The 23,601-nt window shown below is 44.1% G+C and overlaps 1 protein-coding gene across 4 annotated transcripts in view; it reads right to left on the minus strand.

The window, feature by feature from the left end:
- casz1 (castor zinc finger 1) overlaps positions 1-23,601 on the minus strand; it is a 360,461-nt gene that overhangs the window by 217,651 nt on the left and 119,209 nt on the right. For all 4 annotated transcript variants that reach the window (XM_069918493.1, XM_069918491.1, XM_069918492.1 and 1 more), the window contains exon 2: positions 12,536-12,593. The gene's annotated coding sequence lies outside the window, so the exon portion shown is untranslated. The remainder of the gene's footprint in view (positions 1-12,535; positions 12,594-23,601) is intronic.

The following is a 23,601-nucleotide window of genomic DNA, read 5'->3' on the forward strand; positions in this document are numbered from 1 at the left end:
GGGCTCTTACTTCTGGACTTCATTGATTTTTAAAAAATTCTCTCTGTATTACACAGTCAGTTTGTTTACATTTCATTATTTGTTGACATGTATACGTTGTGTACAGTTTTGTTTTGCACTGCCAATAAGTTGTAATTCTGCCTCACCCACAGGAAAAAGAATCTCAGGGTTGGATGTGATGTTATGTATGTTCTCTGACAATCAATCCGAATCAGTCCCTACTGAATCACATTTAATACAAATTGGAAACCATGTCTTTTCCTCACTGATTAGCAGCACAGGATGCGTGCTTAGCCTACTGCTCTGCTCGTTATACACCCGTGATTGTGTGGCCAGGCACAATTCCAATGCCATCTACAAGTTTGCCGACTCCACAGTTGTCGGCAGAATCACAAATGGAAATGAGGAAGCGTTCAGGAAGGGGCAATGGTGTAACGACAACAACCTTGTGCTCAACGTCAGCAAAACCAAGGAGATGGTTGTCGACTTTAGGTGGAAGTCAAGGGAACATGACCCAGTCCTCATTGAAGGGTCAGTAGTGGAGAGGGTCAAGAACTTCAAATTCCTGGGTGTTAACTTCTCTGAGGATCTGTCCTGGAGCCTCCATGTTGATGAAATCAAAAAGAAGGCTACATGAGGCAGTGTTTTTAAAAAAGCAGCCTCTATCCTCAAAGACCCCCACCACCCAGGCCAGGCCCTCTTCACTCTGCTACCATCAGGGAAAAGGTACAGGAGCCTAAAGATGAGCACTCAGCGGCACAAGGACAGCCTCTTCCCCGCTGCCATCAGATTCCTGAATCAACAATGAACCAAAGTCACTGCTTGACTTTTCGTGCAGTATAATTGTTGTTTCTATTTTATTTTTATAGTAATGTTGTAAGATGCACGATGTACATTTACACGATGACGCTGCCACAAAACTCCAAATTTCATGACTTGTTCATATCAATAAATCCTGACTCTGATGACACAGCAGGCAAGGGACTAAATGGCCTGCTCCTCTTTCTCTTTTTGATCCTGTGCTGACAATAACCTATGATATCAGAGAAACTTTGTTCAAATCGCCCATCGGTAAGTGCCCCTCCAAGCAGTGGTGATGATCAAGATTTACCCTTGCAGCAAGGGTGAATCTCCAGGTCGTGCCCCATTGCAGCAGCTCTGAGCACACTGCATCACTCTGTGGGGAGAAGACTCTTGTTTTAACGTCGGCCGCCAAGCATTCCCTGCACTGACCAGATTAAACCCTGAATGTGTTCGACAAGAGTTCAATGTGTTCAGAAGTTGGGAATAGCTCCTTAATCACTCCTTTTAACAATGCCTTTCTCTCTCTTTGGGTCAGCTGTGACCTTGTCACATTGAGTTAAACTTCCCGCTGTTTCTCCCACATGAGGTGGTTGACAGATTTCTGCTGCCTCCCGCCCCAAATGCAAATGTAATCCCATGTTGGCAGTGTATCTGCTAAATCATCTGTTAGTAAACCAATTCTGGGCCTTTCCCACCCCCCGCCCCATGTTTATTGGATTATCAGGCTGTTTGAGTCCCTGACAGACACACTAATCCTAATCGAAGCAGACAGCTACAAGCCTTTGTGAAGGTGGGGTTTTCCGTTCAGTCTGACTCGCCATCAGGACCTCCATCGCCATCAGGACCTCCATCGGAGGGAAGATTTGCATTTCTGTAGCACCTTTCACAGCCTCAGGCCATCGCAAGTACGTGTGACATTAGGTCACCATTAAAACGTGGGCTGCACACGGCCAGTTTAAATAAAACACGCCCCCACCAGCAGCAATGTGGAAAGGTTGGGGACAGAAATTCATAGGCACTGTTAAGTTAGAGATGCAGTACGGTCACTGGCCCTTCAAGCCCATGGCCTGCATGACTAATTAACCTAAGCACCTATACAGACACAGAGAGAACATACAAACTCTTATAGACAGTGGCAGATTCAAACCCATGTTGCTGGCACTGTAATGGCAATGTGCGAGTGGCTGTGATAACCACACTGCCCCTAAAATAGGGAACGCCTCACAAATTTACATGTCATAATGATCTAACCTTATAATTTTTCTGAAGACCCCTGAAATTGGAGGGTAAAGTTCTCTCACTTTAATTTTGTAGGTGAGAGGTGACTGATGCTGCCATATATACAAGTACAATGTACAGATGCAAAGGAAGTCAAACTTGCTGCAGCTTCCCAGGTACATATGATACGGCAACTAGAATAGTGCAAATTAAATGATCACAATATGTCAAGATATAGAAGAGATAATGAATATAAAAACAGAGATCAAGAAGTATTCACATATGGAGTAAGTGCACAAAGAAATAGCGTAGACCGATTTTGTGGTGGTCCTCAAGGTGTTTATGAATTGGGAGAGGAACTACGCCCTGAACTCCCAAACTGAGGAATCACAAACTCAATACTGTGTGGGGCAAGTGGCACCTGATGGGGCAGCAGAGTAGTGTGCAAGCTGGTGTGACTCTTCTGTCCTTCTGTGCGTTCCTGCCGCATGACCTCAAGATTTTCCATTCCACTCTGAACATTTTCGTCCGCCTCGAGTGCTGAAGGGGTGGTGATTAGCATGTGGTTAGAGGGGCTGCTCAGTTGGTTGTTTTTCCAGACTCTTTTGTGTAGTCTTCCAAAGGCGCTATTTGCCTTGGCGAGTCTGTTGTCTATCTCATTGTCGATCCTTGCATCTGATGAAATGGTGCAGCCGAGATAGGTAAACTGGTTGACCGTTTTGAGTTTTGTGTGCCCGATGGAGATGTGGGGGGGGCTGGTAGTCATGGTGGGGAGCTGGCTGATGGAGGACCTCAGTTTTCTTCAGGCTGACTTCCAGGCCAAACATTTTGGCAGTTTCCGCAAAGCAGGACGTCAAGCGCTGAAGAGCTGGCTCTGAATGGGCTCCGAATCATGGGTCCTCTACCGGCATCACCTACGGCTCCTAGAACACTTCCACCAGCGTTGTCTCCGCTCCATCCTCAACATCCATTGGAGCGCTTTCATCCCTAACGTCGAAGTACTCGAGATGGCGGGGGTCGACAGCATCGAGTCCACGCTGCTGAAGATCCAGCTGCGCTGGGTGGGTCACGTCTCCAGAATGGAGGACCATTGCCTTCCCAAGATCGTGTTCTATAGCGAACTCTCCACTGGCCATCGAGACAGAGGTGCACTAAAGAAGAGGTACAAGGACTACTTAAAGAAATCTCTTGGTGCCTGCCACATTGACCACTGCCAGTGGGCTGATCTTGCCTCCAACCGTGCATCTTGGCGCCTCGCAGTTCGGCGGGCAGCAACCTCCTTTGAAGAAGACCGCAGAGCCCACCTCACTGACAAAAGGCAAAGGAGAAAAAACCCAACACCCAACCCCAACCAACCAATTTTCCCCTGCAGCCGCTGCAACCGTGTCTGCCTGTCCCGCATCGGACTTGTCAGCCACAAACGAGCCTGCAGCTGACGTGGACTTTTACCCCCTCCATAAATCTTCGTCCGCGAAGCCAAGCCAAAGAAGAAGAAGAAGAAGAAGAGGGGCTGCATATTATGAAGAAGGCTTTGTGAACATCCGCCTATCTGCCTGGTGATCTTGTTCAGTGATGGAGTTCCAGCTAGAGGGACCAGCTGATGGGCATGCTTAAGGCATTGTAACAGATGGACAAAATACCCCTCTGCACAATTCAGTCCAACTGATATCAGACATAAAGTAGGTGTTTGGAATCATACAGAAGGCCATAGGCAGCATTTACGGAGAGAGATGAAGATTTTAACGGAAGGAAAATCACATCGAAATGCTGGTGCAACTCAGCCGGTCTTTCCGTGTCTATAAAAATCTTTTTATGAACTCTGAAAGACCGGCTGAGATCCACCAGCATTTCGGTGCGATTTTACTACAATCACAGAGTCTGCAGACTTTGGTGTTTCATTCTAATGGAAGGTCCCAGAGCTGAACCATTCATTGTTTCTCCACACGTTGTCTGACCTGCTGAGTGCTTCCACCATTTTCTTATTTTATTTTAGATCTTCAGCTGCTGTAATCTTTCATTTTATTAGTTATTGATTTCTGGCTCTCTTGAGTTATATTGGCCAAGACTCCTAACTGTTCGTTGAAACCATAAGACATAGGAGCAGAAATAAGCTATTCAGCCCATTGAGCCTGCACTGTTATTTAATCATGAACTGATCCATTTTCCCATTCAGCCCCACTGCCCGGCCTTCTTTCCATAAACCTTCAATGCTCTGGCTACTGAAGAATCTATCCCCCTCTGTCTTAAATACACCCAATGCTTTGGCCTCCACAACTGTCTGGCAACAAATTCCACAGATTCTCCACACTCTGGCTAAAGAAAATCCTCCGCATCTCTGTTCTAAGCCGATGCCCTTCAATCCTGAAGTTGTGCTCTCTTGTCCTAGACCAGTGGTTCTCAACCCTTTTATTTCCATTCACATACCACCTTAAGTAATCCCTGTGGCATAAGTACTCTGTGATTAGCAAGGTGGTATGTGGGTGGGGAGGGAAGGTTGAGAATCGCTGCTCTAGACCCAATTGTTACTGAAATATTTTCCTTGATAAAAAATAGTCCATTTCCTTTGGTGTTATGAAACCTAAATAGAATAATACCTAGTGTCGCCGAGAATATTCTCCCAGAATCACAGTGCGGCTTTCGCGCAAACAGAGGAACTACTGACATGGTCTTTGCCCTCAGACAGCTCCAAGAGAAGTGCAGAGAACAAAACAAAGGACTCTACATCACCTTTGTTGACCTCACCAAAGCCTTCGACACCGTGAGCAGGAAAGGGCTTTGGCAAATACTAGAGCGCATCGGATGTCCCCCAAGTTCCTCAACATGATTATCCAACTGCACGAAAACCAACAAGGTCGGGTCAGATACAGCAATGAGCTCTCTGAACCCTTCTCCATTAACAATGGGGTGAAGCAAGGCTGTGTTCTCGCACCAACCCTCTTTTCAATCTTCTTCAGCATGATGCTGAACCAAGCCATGAAAGACCTCAACAATGAAGACGCTGTTTACATCCGGTACCGCACGGATGGCAGTCTCTTCAATCTGAGGCGCCTGCAAGCTCACACCAAGACACAAGAGAAACTTGTCCGTGAACTACTCTTTGCAGACGATGCCGCTTTAGTTGCCCATTCAGTGCCAGCTCTTCAGCGCTTGACGTCCTGCTTTGCGGAAACTGCCAAAATGTTTGGCCTGGAAGTCAGCCTGAAGAAAACTGAGGTCATCCATCAGCCAGCTCCCCACCATGACTACCAGCCCCCCCACATCTCCATCGGGCACACAAAACTCAAAACGGTCAACCAGTTTACCTATCTCGGCTGCACCATTTCATCAGATGCAAGGATCGACAATGAGATAGACAACAGACTCGCCAAGGCAAATAGCGCCTTTGGAAGACTACACAAAAGAGTCTGGAAAAACAACCAACTGAAAAACCTCACAAAGATAAGCGTATACAGAGCCGTTGTCATACCCACACTCCTGTTCGGCTCCGAATCATGGGTCCTCTACCGGCATCACCTACGGCTCCTAGAACGCTTCCACCAGCGTTGTCTCCGCTCCATCCTCAACATTCATTGGAGCGCTTTCATCCCTAACGTCGAAGTACTCGAGATGGCAGAGGTCGACAGCATCGAGTCCACGCTGCTGAAGATCCAGCTACGCTGGGTGGGTCACGTCTCCAGAATGGAGGACCATCGCCTTCCCAAGATCGTGTTATATGGCGAGCTCTCCACTGGCCACCGTGACAGAGGTGCACCAAAGAAAAGGTACAAGGACTGCCTAAAGAAATCTCTTGGTGCCTGCCACATTGACCACCGCCAGTGGGCTGATATCGCCTCAAACCGTGCATCTTGGCGCCTCACAGTTTGGTGGGCAGCAACCTCCTTTGAAGAAGACCGCAGAGCCCACCTCACTGACAAAAGGCAAAGGAGGAAAAACCCAACACCCAACCCCAACCAACCAATTTTCCCCTGCAACCGCTGCAACCGTGTCTGCCTGTCCCGCATCGGACTTGTCAGCCACAAACGAGCCTGCAGCTGACGTGGACATTTACCCCCTCCATAAATCTTTGTCCGCGAAGCCAAGCCAAAGAGAAATGAAACCGTGCACACAATGAGTCAATTAGGCACAGTTAAAACAGTGGTTTTCAACCTTTTTCTTTCCACTCACATACCACCTTAAGCTATCCCTTACTAATCACAGAGCACCTATGGCATAGGGAATACTTAAAATGGTATGTGAGTGAAAAGATAAAGGTTGAGAACCACTGCACCAGACTGATGGGGTTCAGACTTAACATGATTTATCAGAGACCAATCACCAGTCATTCAGGATGTTTGATCATCTGTGATCCACAGGACTTGAGGATGTTCATATCAAGACAGGCTAATGGAAAGCCCTTTCCAATTGACAGCAGTGCAGATAAAAACACAGAACATAACAGTACAAGCCTTTCAGCCTCGATGTTCTGTCAACCTATATATTCCTAGAAAAAAATTACTCGCCTCTTCCCATCTCACAACCCTCTGTTTTTCTTTCATCCATGTACTTGTCTAAGAGTTTCTTTAATGGCCCTAATGGTTCAGCCTCCACCACCATCTTTGGAAAGGCATTCCAGACACTCACAGTTGTGTGTAAAAAAAAACTTACCCCTGATGTCTCCCTTCACTTTGTACAGACGTCCCCTGGTGTTTACTACTCTTATCCTGGGGAAAAAGGTGCTGGCTGTTCACCTTATCTCTCTCTCTCTCTCTCTCTCTCTCTCTCTCTCTATATATATATGGACTGAGTTCTTGACACAAAAGCACTGAAGTATTCATTGCCAATAAACCACAGCACAATTTCAATCTCTTCTGTTTTAACCCGTTAGATATTGGGATGTGACTGTGAGAATAACTATTCAGAACTATTCTTAGTAGGGTATGGGGCTTAGTTAATTCCTCGTCTGGTTACCATTTTTCCTCAGGTTGCTGTGGATGGAGAGGTGTCATCAGGAGCTCAATAGTTAACTGTGCTCAGGTAATTAGCCCAGTTCTTCTCCTGGGCTCTGTACCTGAATACACCTGATTGCACTCCTACATTCAGAATAATCTCCACAAACTGTGTTCAGACTCAATTTAACTCATTTAATCAAATGTCCCACCTACCAAACCAACCCATTGGAGCAAAACAATAATAATGGGCTCTACTGAACTGTGCTCGCAATGAGCTGGGACTAGTTTATAGGTCCATTCAGACGTCAATCACTGACTTTCGACAAACGATTAAAGATATTGCAATGCACTGATCAACCAAATGGAAACCAGGCTTCACTCCAGAAGAACCATAGGAACAGGGCATCAAATGAGCATGAAACAAACATATCAAAAGGATATAACATGAGAGTCAACATAACTCAGTCATTAACACCAGCTACTTACTGACGAATTATGTTAACAGTAGTCAACTATATTTATCACACCAATATTTGAAATGTCAGCTGCAACATTGAAACAATCTCTTTTCACACCCATTAGAATTTATTTTGTTGGGGCAAAATTTATTGTCGAGCAGTATCACACCCCGATTCAGTGATCATTAACAAATATTGCACAGTAAACATCCATTAAGTTTCCTAATTAACAATGTATAAATTGTTTGAAATTGCACTGCTTGGATGATTCCAGCTTGCAGCCAGCTCCATTGCAGTTAAGGCAGCCTTGGTTATAGTTCAGCTTCAACTAAACCACAAGTGCTGGCAAAAAGCCGGCCCATGCCACAGGTGGAAAGTTGAGTGAGTGCTAATTTACTGCTCTGAAAGTGAGCGACACACATTGGGTCCCAAATAGACAAATGATAAATGTACGGTGATGAAGTGATCTGTACTTCACACAGTCATAGCACAGTAGGAGGCCCTTTCTGCCTGGGCTAGCCTTAAGAGAGCAATACAGCCTAATCCTCTTTCCAACCCTGATCTGTAATCTGCTCATCCAAGGAACTGAGGGAATGTGATCAGAATTTTCCACCTCCCCCCAGTCATTCACCAGTGACTTTCAGATCCCTGGCATCATCTGCGTGAAGAAGAATCTCCTCCACTCCTCTCTAATTATCCACCAATTTATTTAAATATTTGGCAACATAAGTAATCGAGTTCTCTGGGGAAGGGTAGATAAGTCCTTCCTTAGCACGGCACAGTTGGCATAGCGGTTACCACAACGCCTTTACAGCGCCAGCAATCAGGAACAAGGTTCAATTCCTACACTGCCTGTAAGGAGTTGGAATATGCTCCTCCTGTCTGCATGGGGTTTCCCCAGGGGCTTTGGTTTCCTCCCACCATTTGAAATGTTAATTGGGTACAAATCGGGTGGCGCGGGCTCATGGGGCGGAATGGCCTGTTACTGTGTTTTATGTCTAAATTTATCTATCGAGGCCCATTTTAATCTTCTCTGTGACAAAGAACCTTGGTCCATCCTACTCTCTGCTTCAACCCTGGCAATGTCCCCTGTCCCTCTCTTACCCTGGGTGATCTCCTCCAGCAAAGGAAAGATGAACAGTACAGCAGGTAGCTGACATTCATCTGCAATCTCAGAGAGCCAGAGACTGAAATGTAGAGGGAAATCAAACTGAAAGGCTCTATAAGACATAGGAGCAGAATAGGCTACTCAGCCCATTGAGTCTGCACCACCATTGAATCATGAGCTGATCCATTTTCCCACTCAGCCCCACTGCCCGGCCTTCTTCCCATATCTTTTGATTCTCCAGCTAAACAAGAACCTATTAATCTCTGTCTTATATACACCCAATGACCTGGCCTCCACAACCACCTGTGGCAACAAATTCCACAGATTCACCATGCTCCGGTAGAAGAAATTCCTATGCATTTCTGTTATAAGCGGACACCCTTCAAAGCTAAAGTCATGCCCTCTTGTCCTAGACTTTCCTACCACGAGAAGCAACCTTTCTACTTTTACTCTGTCCACATCTTTCAACATTCAAAATATTTCAATGACATCCCCCTCATTCTCCTAAATTCCAATGAATACAGGCCAAGGGCTGTCAAACACTCTGCACATAATAACCCTTTCATTCCTGGAATCATCCTGGTGAACATCCTCTGAACTCTTACCAACCTCAGCATATCTTTTCCTCAATGAGGAGGCCAAAACTACTCACAATAATCCAAGTGAGGCCTCATCAGTGCCTTATAAAGCCATAACATCACATCCCTGTTCTTATTTTCTCTATTTCTTGATGTTCCTTACTTTAAGCTCCCAAAGGCTAGAATATCAATGGAACTCACCAAATGTTTGCTCCAAGCTTCCTTACTTTTGAATTCAGCCTGTACGAATTTGTTCTAACAAGATGGCATCCTTGTTAAGCTCTTGCACCAGTGAAGGCTGTGGCAGGTTGAAGGAGACATTTGGCAAACAGATCCATACAAAAACGAGAGGAAGGACAAGTTTCAATTGTCATATTTTGCTGATGAATTAGCACCTACTCTTCAACTGAAGGTGGTGTTTTGTAGGCACTGATGTGTCAATTCTGCTCTTTGGTGCAGATAAGGGATAGGTTAAATCCCCACTCACGCTCTGTTTCACTGGTCCCCTTGTCATTTGATACAGTACAAGATTCAAGCAAATATTCATCAGCCGTTTTAGCAGCCCGTTAGATTGCAAAGCTGATCAGCTTGCTCTAGATTTAATAAGGTCTCGCATGGAATCCGATGATATCAATCTCCTTGGCTCTCTCTCCTTAGTTATTCTGGCCAACTCCATCCTGTTGTCATTGGCACAAGCCTACAAGAGTTAATTATCCCTTCTGTCGATGGTTCACTGCAAAGTACTCAGCCTGGCTTGTGGAATTAGTCAGGACAGGGGGCTGGTGTTGACTGGGTTCAAAATAGAACTATGGGTTTCAATCTTGGCTCAGTGGACAGCTCCAATTTGAAGGGTTCAAGACCCACATTAGGGATTTGTGGTGCTTGACCTTTCAACCCCTGGAGCACCTGGGGCAAGGCTTCCCCTTCCCTGTCACTATCTCCAGACCTGGTCAAAACCTGAATGTAAGAAATCATAAGAAAATAACGAGGTAAAACAATTTGCAAGGATTCAGGTACACTGAAGAGATGGGACTGATGGGATAGCTCTACTTGCAGCTAGCATAGATTTGATGGGCGGAATGCCCTTCTCTGGCAAACAGCTCTCTCTTTACATGATTGTGTCGTTCGAGTATAGATGGATATGAAGAAGAGATGAGGTTTCCAGTACACGTGAAATGTATCCCTCAGATGTGAAGCAAAACTCCTGTTGCTATTTTCAGTTGATTTAAAACATTCTTCGATGTGATTATGAGAATGAGCAATGGCGTTTACTCTATTAACTGGGCAAGAAGAACCTCTTCAGCAACATCACCTCAGCCACGATTTGAATACAGGTTTGAGGAGCAGAGTGATCTCCACCCCTCCACGTTGGTGCATGCGAATCTGTGTAACATCACGAGAAACAGATGATCTCCTCAAGACTACATTGGTGCGTGTGGGACCTGGTTGAGTGCAAATTGTTGTCTCATTTTAAAAATGTAGACATATGGCACAGTAACAGGCCCTTCTAGCCCCACACACCGGCACCACTGAAATACACCAGCTAACCTACAATCCCTGCATGTCTTTGAAGGGTGGGAGGAAACCAGAGCATCCACAGGAAACCCACACAGATAGGGTGCTCATTGACTTACAATTTTTCTAAGTTATGATAGTACACTGGTGCTGTATTTTATCATTAAAAATTATTGTTTTTTCAGTGTAGAATAAAAGGTATTCAACTTTTAATTATAAAATAGGCTTTGTTTTAGACTATGATGTTTGGTAGCTGCGGTACTCTTTTTTGACTTACAATTTTTACCACTTACAATGGGTTTATCGGAACGTAACCCCATCGTAAGTAGAGGAGAACCTGTATGGGGAGAATGTACAAACTTCTTACAGACGGCGTTGGATTTGAACCCAGGTCGCAGGCACTACGTTAATCGTATATTAGAATTGCAGAAGTACATCAGCAGGTTAAACACATTTCTGACAAGGTGAAGGATGATATTAAATGCACATCATTTTTAAAATTACAACAAGGCTTAAATTAAAAGAGACTTTACATGGGAAGTAACTGCACCTTCAAGTGCAGATAGTTCAGTGTTGCAAGATGGATATTCGAAAACAAGGCAATGGAATTTAGTATTTTGAATTAGCATGTAGACACAATTTCCTACTGTGCTAAGAACCATGGGATGTATGCAAGGTACTGGATTTAGTTTGTATTCTCACAATAAATGGTCATTTTAGACATTTCTACAGCCTAAGAGATTTCTTACATCAAATTTGCAACTTGTAGAACCTCCAGCCAACAATACTGTTCCTCATGGCCCCATATACTCATTCCATGTCATACAGCATTCTGTTTGAGCACTTCAATGAAACTCACTGTACCCGCAACTCTAGATGGGGAATCCCAACATAGTCTGCATTGGTTCAGGTTGCAAGGTTGACCCTCATGTTCCAAACACCTGGCTTTTTATTTGACCCTCTGATTCCCTCTCTGACTTTATGTCCCCCGGCTTCTGCCCTGTTCCAGCAGAGCTCAAGGTGCTCCTGACAAACACCAGCACCTCATCTTCTGACTGGGCATCAGATATCCTTCCAGACTCAACACTGAATTCAACCACTAGAGGTAAGCTCTAATTCTAACATTTCTGTTTTGCAAGAAAATGCACATTCTTCAGGTCAATTCAGGTAATTATTCCACATTTATGCCTCTCCAGAATGTATCCCATTACATCTATTCACTTTGCACTTTATCTCTGGTGGCATTTAATCTTTTCTATCTTCTACCCCAACGCAAATCCTCCTTTTCATTCTTTCCTCCCTACCTCTCAAGTAACTTTGTTTCTCGTTCCACAGATACTGCCTGAACTGCTGAGGATTTCAAGAATTTCCTATTTTGGTTTCAGGTCTAGGACATGGGCAGAATGTTGCTTTTGTTTCACTCTGAACTACGGTGATTTATGGATAACTCTTTGTCTGTCAATACTCCTTCATTGGGGTGTTTAACTACCAGCTAGGGAATACACGAATGCAGGTCGTTGTAGTTGAGGCTTTTTGTACGATTGGCTGGTTAATGGTGTAATTTACTACTCAACTAGTAACAAGTGTAAAGACAGCTGGTTGAATGCAGCAGCTGTGCCAGTGAAGCCACTGCTTTGGGAGAGACTGTACAAGACATCTGACAGGGTCAGGGGTTGTGAGTGACTTAATTACCTGCATGTTATAGTTGTGGTGGCAAACTACATTTAAAGTCAAGATTTGATCATTTTAAAGGGCCCACCATAAAAATGGATGCATCAGTTCAATCAACATCATGTGGTGAATATCTGTTGACATTTATTTACAGATCAACTCTTAAGAAAGGCCCTGAGAATCACCACATGATAAATGAATGTATCAGAACGATGAACAAGGAAGTCACCCAGAAAGAAGACATCAGCAACTTACTGATCCACACATGGCGCTGCGTTGGTTTGTGGCTCCACCTCTCACGAGACTTTCCTTCCTGTCAGAAGACAATGGCAGACAGTCATAAGTTACATGGAAGGTGAATCAATGTTCTAGTTTAATCACCTGTGGGTTGGAATTAACCACAGATTGGCTTTCTCTATGAAAGCCTAGAAATTTCATGCTGCCCACACACAGACCCTCGGCTACGCCTCACACCCAGGCAACCCTCATCCTCTCAGATGAGATGTGTGATGTATGCAGCGATTACAAAAAAATGACAGGAATTTAACTACACTCAGAGATGAAATCCTCACAAGAGAAGTGTGTGTGTGTGTGTGTGTGTGTGTGTGTGTGTGTGTGTGTGTGTGTGTGTATACATATATATACAAATGACAAAATAAAGAGAGAGAGAGAGAACATTGATTAAATCTCCTTTCTGGAAAACAACTCAGAAATGTTAGGGACTGAAGCCAAATAAAATTTACTAACTGTTCAGAGAAAATTATGATGACCCTTTCCGCACAACACTGTAACTCACCTCTAAATACAGTGATAACACGCCCACACACCTTCCAACATGTATAAGTACCCATGCATACCGAGCACACGTGCATACATACGCAAACACGCGTACATCTCACAGAAAGTCGCTCCAATACTTGCCCTGTGGAATCAGTTGAACATGTGGACGGATGTGTCAAATCAAAACAGCTGTTTGGGTCTCCCCCAGATCTGAATCAGATTTTCTAACGCTCAGTAACTTCCCCTCCCTCCTTCCAGAAAATAAATCTCACTTCTGCGATTTTGTGACAATTCGTCAGCAAGTTTAAACTGGGCAGGTTAGCAAACGCCTCCATATCCAAGTCAAACAGCGATATTTCTTTCTGATCACACTATTCCGTCCTCTAATCATATAAACCATTTTCCCTGACTGTCCCTCTCTTCTTGTGACAAGAGTGGGCCATAAAAAAAAGTCATTATCTCTCATCTAGAAAGTTTCTGCATTGTCTAAAAATAAGAATCATTATTGTAGAAAAGGAGCTGGGGTGTTCAATGGTCCTGCAGACACACAAGCTTGTCCATACATTTCTCGTTCCCTTCTTTCTAGTTGAAATTCATTACCTAATATGGACCGAGCTGCTTTCTAAGTTATTTCTAGTGTGTGTGATAATACGCTCTGGGATGCCAGGATCGGCTGCAGTTGGAATTCTGTAAATTCTGTTTTCACGGGGTAATTACCAATGAAAGAGTGTCAAAGAAAAAAAGTTTGAGAAGTGCAGCGAGTTGGCAACAGGTTGTGTAAACAAATCCTGCCATTGCATGTGTCCCCTCCGTTCACTGTGCTGAGGACAACGTTAACCAACCTCATGCCTGCAATATTAGCAGCAGCCAGAGAAGTGAATCAGAAGTAGCAAATTTTACTCATGCAATGCACGATTGCTTCTGACAGTTGTACCGCTTTCTACATGCGTGGCAAATGCATAAACTGCATATGGGAGGGTCCCACTGAGTAGAATCATGCATTACTTCTACAGGAGCTCTATCGAGAATGCGCCCTGGCCAACTGCATCACAGCATGATATGGTTGCTGCAGAGAAATGAATCGGAGGTCAAACCGCAAGAGAGACAGAGAGATTCACTGGAGTCTCTCTCCCCTCCGTCGACGTGATCTACTGGGATTGTTGTCCGATGAGGGCTCGCAAAAAATGTTAAGGACCCCTTCCACCCTGCACACAGCATCTTTCAGCTGATCAGGAATTCCCTGCCCAAACCTCTCTGCCTCTCCCACCAGCCTCTTTGACAGGAATGTTTTGGTCACCTTTTCCACATAGTTTGGCATAGAGTTAAGTCGTGTATTGTGACTTACTGGTTAAAGAGGCTCGTAAATGTAAGCTAAAATCTTTAAACCTCAAATACACATGTTGAGCATTTGAAAACAGGTCAGAGGTTAATATCTTCATGCCTGATGTCTCTTTGGGAAATCTCCCTGTCAATTACGTGTCTGGACTGGTCAATGTTTTGGTTGTACAATACACACAAATTCTGGAGGAAACACAGGGTGTCATTCAGCATTCAGAGAAGGCAAAAGGCAGTTTCAGTCCTGAACCCTTCCTCAGGTGCATCCGAATAAGAAGGTTGGGGGTGGAGGATGGCAGGAGTGGGAGGTGCACTGGCCACCAGGTGACAGGTGGATACAGATGGGAGGTTGAGGAAGAGAAAGGAGCTGAGATGTAATGGAGAAGGGGCTGGAAGCTGAGAAAGGTGCTCTCTGATAGAAGAAAAGCAAGGAGGTGGAGAGCTGGAGGAAGGGAGTCATGGGGAGGAAGGAAAGGGAGAGAACAGGGGAGGAGGTAACTGGAAATTAGAAGTCATCTTTGATGCTGTCTGGCTGGAGATTGCCGAAATGCAATATAAGATGTTAAATTTGGGGTTGTCTGTGCTAGTGGAATGGTTTGGAAGATAGAATTTGTTGAGGAAACATCCAGCTGCTCAAGGTGCTCTCTTATGCCAAAGCCTTTGGAAAAGGAATCTGCCAGTGCTATTGAACTGTTGTACAACGTGAGGGTATTTCTCACTTGTACAATATAAAACTCCCCTGGTGATATCTATTTGCTATGAATTTCCCATGGCTTTTGTACTGTCCAGTAATCAATGGAACCACATTCTGAGTGGATACCGGAAGAGTATGGTTTCTCTTTTGTGTAAGATTTCTACTGAAACCCTCAAAGGAAATGCAGTTAATTTTTTTTTATTGATGCTCAATAAAATATGTTGGTGATACCTCCTCTACTGCACAAACTGGATACATATCAATGCTGAATGAGGAGATCATTTTCAACAATAACAAACACCATTATATTCTGTCCATAAAATGGCTAAACCCCCCCGCCCCCCCCCCCAAGTTCCTTTACAAGAACATTTTCAATGACAACTCCCAAAGTTGATGTAAAGACAGATGGGTAAAAGCTCGGGGAACGAGGGAGGAGGAGAGTGAAAGCCAAGCGAGAGATGGAGAGGGGGAATGTGTAGAGCGTGAAAGAAAGCATTTGAGTGTGAATGGCATACATCTTGGGAATGCCCAAGATTGTACGGTGCATGCACGTGTGGACCACACCACTCAAAAACACAGCAGACTTGAAATATTGTCTATATTTCTGTCTCACAGTCTGTGTGTGTTTCTGCAGTATGTGTTCTGTGTATCATGGTGTGTGCACACATGTTCAGTGTTTCATGGTTTGTGCATGTTCATATGTATGCATGTGTAATTCTGTGGCGTATCACGGCATGTGTGTGTACATGTGTAACATTGCTGCCAACACTCACTGTACAGGCCCACGTATGTAGGATCCTGTGAAATTTCTGCAGCCTCAATTAACACCTTTGTGGATGAAGACAATTGCAGAGGAACATGCAGTGCTCCTCCGTCTTCTGGCTCTTGGAAGCTGCCATGTGAGTGGAAGTTGCTGAGAATGCTGGGGTTGCCACATGTTTGCAGAGTCTGCCTGTTGTTAGAGCCTCTGCAGAACATCCTTGTATAACCCTCTCAATAACTGTTTAAAAAGCAGATCTGTGTGGCAAAACACTACCAGGAGATGGTGGAGACTGCCTCACAGTAACGATGGCAGCTCAGTTGTGTAGGCCAGCTGGCACGTATTTGTTAATTAATTAAATGTGTTCAAATATATACTGAACTTGCTTCACAGATCCAAGACTTAAATGAGATAATTTAAGCAGATATGAATCTTGAGAGTTTCAAACTTGGTTTTCCCCATTAAGGTGAAAATCTAGTCTCCATTCGTGCTTGTCTAATCCTTGTAAACCTGTTCCCTAAAACTCGTCAAAATAATTAACAGCCACAAGCTCTGATGTTTTGTTTTAATCGCAATCCCTCTCACTGCCTTGCAGAACGTGTTATTGTGGAGGGTACAGTTCCCTGATCAATTATTAGACAGGGAGCTATAGTCTGTGGGTGATTTATGTTCGTCAACATACTGTAGTCAAGAGTTTAGCTGTCTCTGTAAAGGAGTTTATTCTGCAGCAGGAATGAGTCAACTCAAAACGATCACATTGTTGGAGTAAGGCAATCCTCAAAATGGGATTTCAGCTGGGGAGGAAAGCACGCAAGATGTTAATGAATGCAAGGAGCATGACATAACACAAAATGCAGGTAAACACTGGGTCTGTAAGGCCACAGGAGCTGCACCTCTTCCAGCAGTCAGTACATCCTGTCAGTGTTATGCCGGAGGCGATTTAAACTGACGCTTCCCAGAAGTGTTCCAAGGTGCCAAATGCAAGCAAAAGCCGCATTCTGTTATATCCTACTCATGGTTTGTTTCAGTTTAAGGAATTCTGACTGTGGTGTATCTGCTTTTGTGTGCGTACACATATGCGTGGCACATAGAGGGACTGTTTTTGTGTATATATACGGACTATAGGGTGGGTGGGTGTGTGCATATACAGGGTGGGTATGTGTGTGGGGGTGTATGCATTATGTGCACACATTTATAGGGACTGTGTGCACATGTCCACGCATATAGAGGGGCTGAATGTATGCGCGCGCGTATGTATTTATGTATATATGTGTTGGATTCTGGGAGAAGAGACAATAACATCCTTCTCTCTCGTTGGACAATGCAGCAGGGATCACTATCTACTACATCGGAATTAAATCATTAATGTTAAGTTGAGCACAATGTGGGATTTCCAGGCAAGGGTGCAGACTGAATCTTGGTTTAAAATTTCACTGGTGACATTGGCATGGACAGCGATGACTCCTTGGTGCAAAGTACAGTCACCATCAACTGAACCGACTGCCAACCATCCATCCTACATAACAATGTGCACTGTGTTACCCATTTTGCTTGATTGACTACCTGGACCTTGAGGTACTTCATTTGCTGTCAGCTCCTTTCTATCTTTGAAGCTACTTTAAGAAATGTATGAGATGCAGAAAAGGTAAAAACACAAAGTTGGAGAAACCCAGCAGGTCAAACAGTGTCTTTTACATAGCAAAGATAAAAATACATAATCGCCATTTCGGGCTTGAGCCTTTCATCAAGGTATGGAAAAATGTCAGCAGGCATCTGAATAAAAGGGTAAAGGGAGGAGCGTGATCCCAAATGCAGGAGGTAATGTGGAGAAGGGAGGGAGGGCAACAGCAGCAAACGGGGAGGAGGGATGGAGAGCTGACAGGGGAGGGGGAAAGGAGAGCAGGTTAGCAGTAACTGTAAAAGACAATGTTAACTCCATCTGGCTGGAGGTTGCCCAGATGGAAAGTCAGGTGTTGTTCCTCCAATTTACAGGTGGTCCTGGTAGGATTGTACAGGAGGCCATGGAAAGGGATTGGGATGCAGAATTATAAAAGACAGTTTGACCTGCTGAGTTTCTCCAGCATTGTTTTTACTTCAACTACAATGTCTGCAGACTTTTTGTGTTTTATTTTTGAGGTGCAGAAGAAGTGCTGTTTGTTATTAAACTCCAGAACTAATACGAAGCTACTCTGCTCTCTGAATAATGATAACCAGGCCCAGAATGGATCACAAGATGTGCAAATCTCTCCCAATAAAGTGGGCAGAGGAGGTGGATTTTCAAGGCACTAATGTTGCCCTTTTTTCAGCTGCCCATGTTTAATCACAACAGTTGCAGGAAGTTCACAGAAATATGCAAGAAGGTGATGCAACCAACAAGTGGAAAATGAGGGTAAGGGCTTGTGCCACCAGCTGCTCCTGTTAATCTTGTCCCAACTTTGCTCTGGCAAGTTGCTCCTCCAGGCTGTTTAAAGGAGAAAACTCAGAGGAGCAACAGGCTACCCCCCCCCCCCCCAACCCAAACCCCAGTATTCAAGGCAGTTAGAGTCACAAGACACGGAGCGATCACAAGGTCAGGGGTTCAAGACCCACCTTAGTGTCTTGGGTTCAAAGACTAAGTGGAAAGCTCCAGTGCAGGGAATGCTGCACTGTTGGTGGGACCATCCCTCTGACATGATGTTAAATCAGGGCTCCATCTGACCTCCAAAAGATACCGTGGCACAATTGTGAAGAAGCATTTTGGAAGGTCAAACCTGAAGGCAGAGAATATGATTAATGGTGGGATACGTATCAGTGGAAGAAGAGAGGGGTCACATGGTCCAAATCCATTTACACCTCTCAAGATTGCCACATGTGATGGTAGGAGAGTTAAGAAGACTGATGGGATGCTGGGTTTCATTATTTAGGGAATTGAGTTCAGGAGCTCTGAGATAATGTTGCAACCATACAAATCTCTGGTGAAACCACACTTTGAATATGATGTTCAGTTCTGGTCACCTCATTACAGGAAGGATGGAGAGGGTGTGGAGATTTACCAGGATGTTGCATGGATTGGAAAATATGAAGCAAGGTTAGCAGTAGAAGGGCTTCTCTTTGAAGCGAAGAAGGATGAGAGGATACTTAATAGAGAGGTGTACAAGATTAAGAGAGGAATAGATAAGGTAAAAAGGCAGTACACTTTTTCCTAGGACAGGAATAGAAAAGACTAGAGGACATTAATACAAAGTGAAGGGACAACAGCGGGGGATGATGGCCCTGTTCTATGTTCTAAGAGTTAGGTAGTCACTTCCATTAACTCAGCCAATGGTTCAACTCCCAATCATCGCTACCGGAACTAGTGACCCTGTGGCAATCCATGGCAGCTTCCTGTGCACAAATTGGTGGCACCACAATGGCAACAATTCCTCAAAAAGGATGGATTGGAAAGGGATGTGAAAGGTGCTATGGAAATTCAAGTCTTTAATTTTAATATCCATGTTACGTTCCTGACATGGTGCAATTTTCCCTCTATTAAATTAATGATATTAATGAGTTTATTCATGTGAATATCTATTTATTAATGGATGATCTTCTCCATTATTTATCATGGACACTGTTACATATTTGTTCAGCACTGCACTTACTGACTCTCCAAAATATTTAATAAAAATTTAATTAAAAAATGCACTTTCAAGATTTCTAAAGGATTTTAAATTTACAGTATTTGGCCTAAGCAAGAAACCTGAACATTCAGAGCTTGAAGAGAAAGGAGAAATTATCAGCAAGGAGCCAGCCACTGATAGGGAATGTCGTCTTTAATATGAAACCATCATTTGACTGAAGCAAATCACTGAGCTTTAACTCAGTGTGGCTTGCATCAGTATCAGGCAGTCCAAGCATACAATAAAATGCCTTCTTTGAGCCACAGGCTGCAGCAAGGTGAGATGGGGGTCAAGTTTAATGTGTTAATGAGTCAAGTTTATTGTCATCTGATTGTACAAGTACAACCTGATGAAACAGTGTTTTCAGGTCCTTGCTGCAAAACACGCAGACACACAACCAGACACAACTCATACAGACAAACAATACATGTGCAGGACAGGTATTTTATCTAATAAAAACATATATATTGTTTTGTAGAAATGAAAGTCTTGGAGGGTCAGTGTGAGCAGTTCCTTTGGTCGTTCAGCAATCTCACTGCCTGTGGGAAGAAGCTGTTCCTCAGCCTGGTGGTGTGGGCTCTGATCCTCCTGGATCTCTTCCCTGTCGGGAACAGCTGAAAGATGGTGTGTGTGTGGGGTGGAAAGGGACCTCGTTGATTAGGCAAGTCAAAGCTCAGGTCATAAAAATTCAATGAGTCAGATTGGTGGGGGTGGGGTGGGGGGGAAAGAAAACAGGTCATTCAGGTGAAGTTGTGTAGACAATTAACTGAACAAAAGGCAGGTAAGTCAGAGTCCATCAAAAATTGGGTTCCAGACATAATGAGTCGAAGGTCCGGTTTGGCAGAGGACCAGGTCAGAGAATCAAAGGTCAGAGTTAGGCATAGGACATAATCTGTGCCAAAGTTCAAGTTTGGCAAAGAACTGAGTAGGAGAAATTATTGTTATGTACGCAAGTACAACGTGCAGATGCATTGCAAATTCTAACTTGGTGCAGGCACACAAGGATGCACGGTACACCAATAACAGGAGTATAAATTGAACTTCCTCAATGAGCCATGAGGTAGAAAAAGAGATAATAAATGTGGAGGAATGTTTTGCAGAGATGTTAAAGGTATTGGTAATTTTTTTTCACACAGAGTGGTGGTGTCTGCAATGCATTGCCAGGGATGGAGGTGGAGGCTGGTACAATAGGGACATTTAAAAGATGGATGTTAGAGCAAATAGAGGATTGTGGGTGTGAGGCAGGGAAAAATTAGATTGTTGTGAAGTAGGTTGGCAGAACATTGTTGGCTGAAGAGCCTATACTGTGCAGTAATGTTTTATGTTCTGATATAAAAGATAGATAAATAGATATCCACGGTTGTAGTTGGTGCAAAAACATGATCTTTCAACAGTACAGAGAGATCTTTAGTTTTATGGTTTGAGTAGCACCAAGAGGTTCACCATTTAGGTCACAACTAAACAAACTGAAATAATGTTTACCGCGAACTCAAGAATAACACTAAATGTCAGATATCAGACAGTGATGTATGAACTAGGGAACTGTGTGTGCTATGGTGTTCAGTCTGTATTCTGATAGCAATCAGGCTGACACAAAGACCAGGCCGAGTCCTATTCTGGGCCATTACACAGCATGGAGTCCTCAACGCTGCTGCCACGTTGTTTCCATTGTACGCGATTCCCTCCTGATCCCACACTCAGCTGCAGTGACGAGCGTCATCTGAAGTTCCCTCAGATCCACTTGCCGCAGCCGTGCTGAGCCGCCAGATGCCAGGAAGGCAATTTGCTGGATCTATCCAATCGCAAGTGGGTGATCAATCGATGTGCTCAGACTGCTTGCAGTCATTCCACGTCGGAGAGTCAAAAAAATTGAAGAGGGAAGGGTGAAACGTTTTGGCTCGTGAGTCTGACTCCCCGGCATTAACCATGTCAGCATTCTGAGAGAAAATGAGCCTATGGAGCGTATACTGTACATGGGGCTCTGTACACTGTTTCTTCCTTTGACAGCCCAACATTTTAAATGCTTTAAAGATTTGATTAAATATTGTATGGGCTATTAAAAAAAATATTCTTTACAGTTTTAAAATTCAGTTCAATTTAGATTAAAAGGGCTGCTGCCCCTTTAAAACTTGACTCAATCCTTCCGTATTTAATATGTATGGTCAGTTTTCAGTAACTATTCATTTTTATGTCTCCAAATCGGTGGATCATTTCATTTAATGAAAGATGGTTGACGTTTTTGTCCAATTAATATGCAAATTAAAGTGAGGATTTATTTGTGACATCCACATGTGGTAAAAGTAAAAGAAAACAAAAAATACTGTTAGCAGATGCCCTCACTGCTTTGATGGTCTTTCACACACCATTAATTAGCTTGTAATGCAGCAAGAACAGATCTCTGCTTAAAAGAGCCAGTTGCCTAGAAATCTAACCCTGGTCAGTAATGCAAAACACACCAAATTATGGGCAGCAGAACATCCCGGATAACTTCCAGAATTTAGCTCGGTTCAAACATGGTATAAGGTTGTCCCTCTCTAATCCGGAGCTCTGTGGTCCAGCAACTTCCATGATCCGGCATGTTTTGAATTTTCGAACCCCAGTCCCGATCACTGGCATTGTAAAGGTGTTGCGCTAACTGTTACACCAACCATGCCACCCCACAATATTATTTACTGCTTGAAGCTTTGTTCTATCTTTGATAACACAGCAATATTTATGTGGAATTAGCTGGCAAGATGAGGGGGGGGGGTGGTAGGCATACGTTTACATAGGGGGTTCCCTTAGGGGTCAAATTCTGTTTTCCATCATTTTCTGCAGTCCGGCAATGGCCAGGCTGCAAAGTTGCCGGATTAATAAGGTACAACCAGAACTAAGGTTTGGTGATGGAGAATCATACACTTGAACTTGTGTCTTTTACCTGTCTCGAATTCTCAAGTTCACACCAAACCCAGCCTTCGCAGCTTTCTTACCTAACCATCCAAACATCTCAGGTAACATTTCTTCAGTACAAGCCACCATTGAGTACAAAGATTGGGATGTCTACAAGGCAGGGGTGAGACCACACCTGGAGTATTGGTCGCCCAGCTATATCAGTGGCATCATTAGGGTTGGAGTCACCCAGTACAGTCATTCACTGCCATGGGCATATCTACGGAAAATAACGCCGTGGCAGGAGTGGCCAACATTTAGTGAGAGCGTGCCTTGGTGGACACCATGTTGTATTTGGCTTCTGCCTTTTAATAAGTTGAGAGCGAATGGGTGGACGGAGCAGAGAAGAAAGAGGTGTGTGCTCTTTGTACGTCGGGGGCGTGGGGGTTGCAGCAGCTCTGACCAAAACGCATCAGAGGTTCATAAAGTAAATTAACAGAGAGTTTTAGCCTTGTAGGTATATTGATACATTAGGATGGGCTTACAAAAACATGTTTTTGTTGTTATAAATAACTATAGAGATATTTTTTAAAAAAATAATACATTTCTGCTGAAACACTGCACAAAAAAATGTATAGACCGTCACTTTGGTATCACCCCCTCTGATGGTGTCACCTGGTGTGGTCCACAACCCCCTAGTGATGCCAATGGGCTATAGGAAGGACGTTGATCAATTGGAAGGTGCACTTGCATGTTTCTAGTAAGGGCTTGAGTAATAAGGGGAGGTTTGATAGGAGGCTGTGGGTTGGTCGTATAGAGGCTGACGCTCTATGGAAGAAAGCCTGAAGATGCTAGGGTCAAGTGCAAAACACAAACGCACTGGAGAAACTCAGCAGGTCACGCAGTATCCATAGGAAGTAACTTTCCACGGCTGGGTCTTTTGTCGGGTACAAGAAAAAACAGCCAGGAGGGGTTTGGGGAGCAGGAGAGGAGGGGAGACGGGGAAGGAGCACAAGCCAACAGGCAAGAACCCCTAAGTGGACCAGGTGGGAGGGCAGAAGGGAGACTCATTGTGGTATGGGAACAATGGTCACAGTGTCTTGCACTCACAGAGATATATCAATGTTCTTCACTGTTGTCTGGGCAAAGGCCCACAGATGAGAGCGACAATGTGCATGTCCAGAACAGAGCAACCTTTCAAACTTTGGCAGTGCTAATGCTGCTTCCTCATTTCATAAGAGATCCA

Source organism: Narcine bancroftii, chromosome 2, assembly GCF_036971445.1.
Source record: "Narcine bancroftii isolate sNarBan1 chromosome 2, sNarBan1.hap1, whole genome shotgun sequence".
In the NCBI taxonomy this organism is placed as follows: Eukaryota; Metazoa; Chordata; class Chondrichthyes; order Torpediniformes; family Narcinidae; genus Narcine; species Narcine bancroftii.